Raw genomic sequence first — 2631 nt, forward strand, 5'->3', positions numbered from 1 at the left:
CAGAAAAGTTAAGAACAAATCTTTTAATTAGAACTAACAGTGAAATCATTCTTTTCCTTTTTCATATATATATGTGTGTGTGTATACACACACACACACAGAAATATATAAATGTATATACAAGTAAAGTAAAGAATAAAATTGAAGGTACAATAATAGTCATTTTTTATTGCAAAATTAAGTTACTTAAGGCAAGCCTGGTAACTGATGGTTTAGGGGTCTTGTTGTTTGTAACTTTTGATGAGCCATGGTGCAACCAACAACATGGTAAAAATCCCTGCCATTAATTTGATGTGGATGAGTAATGTCAAATAATTCCATGAAGTGTGTATCCATGACACTTCCATCACTTGCCACAGCTTCAAATACCATCACACAAGCAGGATTGTTAGTCTCAGACACAGGGGAGACGTCAGAAGGGTGCTATGTAATCATTAGAGAATTTCTGTAATTCACCTCAGCATTTATACAGTGGACATCTTATCCACAAATTTGAAAGGGTGATTAATGGAAAATATGAGTGGAAAGGAACAATCTAAAGGATAAAGGAAGATGTTAAAAGAAGTGGTTTCAGATAGTGGGAGAGATAATTGGTGGCACAGAAAGATATGAATTATGTAGTTCTGCTCTCATTTAATTATAGCAGCTGAAGAGTGAATTTGTTAGAATAGTGATGAGGGGATAGGGAAGGTTTGACAATGACACATTGGCAAGGGATCCAGATGTATATATACATCATGCTCTAGAACTTCAGTCTCACAATGATGGGCAGGTCTTATTGAGTACTGTATTTTGCCAGTAATCCCATTTCTTGGTTATCTCATCCACAAGGACCAAAATCCTAAAGTCAACCTTTACTAATTTCTTACAAGTCTTTCTGTGTCTTCCTCTTCTGCAAACTCCATCTATCTGTGTAAATTGATTTATCAGTGATATAGGAATAAAACAATAATAATAATTGGAGACATAGTTACTTTTTTAAATAAATTTATTTTTACACAGTTTTCAGGATATACAAATATTTTTGTTAAAAATTCTATTTACAAAATTAACACTCAATCAAAAATTCTTATCACAGTTCCTTGCACTGCTGATGTAAAAAATGCTGCTTGGCTGAGCTTATAGGGCGTTAGACTATCTATCAAGAGGCTGCTGATTAATATACCATCATCAGCCATATACATTGCCAAGATTTTTAACCTGTAAATGGCTGACTTAGTCATTTTATTTAGAAATAGGTACTATGGTGTTATTACAGTACATCATAGTAAGTAAGAATAATATGAAGTAATTAATATTAGGAGCTCCATTAGCTTGCAATTCTCAGTTCAGATCTTCAAAAAAGCTTCAAGATAACTTGTAACTGTTTAGAACAAAGTACATTTCTTTCTCAGTCAGATTTGACAAGGGAACTGATATTGATGAAGTTCAGCCTGTTTTGGCCATTATATGGTAGACAATTCCATGATAAATTTAAAATAACACATAACTAAAAAAGCCATGCATGCCTCTCAGGATAAGATGATAACTTAAAAGGTGAATAACTATAATATATTAACACTATTTAAAGATATTTTAACAACTATGAAGAGCTTTTGAATAATTCTAATTAGGATTTTATTTGATATTATAACAAAAAATCATGTGTGTGTGTGTGTGTGTGTGTGTGTGTGTGTGTGCGTGCGTGTGTGTGTGTGTGTGCATGTGTGTGTGTGTATGCAAAAAATATATATACACACATATATATACATATATGTATACACACATATATATACATATACATACATATATATACATACATACATATATATATATATATACATATATATACATATATATATATATATATATACATATATATATACATATATATATATATATATACATATATATATATATATATATATATATATATATGTATATATATATGTATATATATATATACATATATCAAAATAAGCAACAAGGATATCCACAGTAATGCAGTATGATCGTTTCAAGCAACTCCATTTAATTGAACAATGCAATGATTACATCAATTTAAATGCAGAGCAATCCTCAGCTGCATAAAGACATAGAATTTAATTAAATTAAAACAGGTGGACACATTAGTATAATTTTACCTAAAATCTCCAAGAAGGTAAGGAGAAAGACAGAGAACATGCTGTCTTCACTTCAGCTTAAAAGCTACTGAGGATTGCTCTACATTTAAACTGATGTAATCATTGCATTGTTCAATTAAATGGAGTTGCTTGAAACAATTGTACTGCATTACCTCTGGATATCCAAGTTGCTTATTTTGATTTTAATCACCTTATTTTGAAATTGTATGAATAATACCATACTTAATTCTGGTGCCACAACTCAATTGTACTATATTCATCTGAATCTATATATATGCACACACACACACACACACACACATATATATATATATCCATAAATATATACATATATACATATACATACATATATATATATATATGTATATACATACATATTTATATATATATATGTGTGTATGTGTGTGTGTGTGTGTGTGTGTGTGTGTTTGTGTGTATACATACATATGTATATATGTATACATATATATATTCATACATATATATACATACATACATATATATATAT

The sequence above is a fragment of the Octopus bimaculoides genome, chromosome 2 (genome assembly GCF_001194135.2).
Source record: "Octopus bimaculoides isolate UCB-OBI-ISO-001 chromosome 2, ASM119413v2, whole genome shotgun sequence".
Lineage (NCBI taxonomy): Eukaryota > Metazoa > Mollusca > Cephalopoda > Octopoda > Octopodidae > Octopus > Octopus bimaculoides.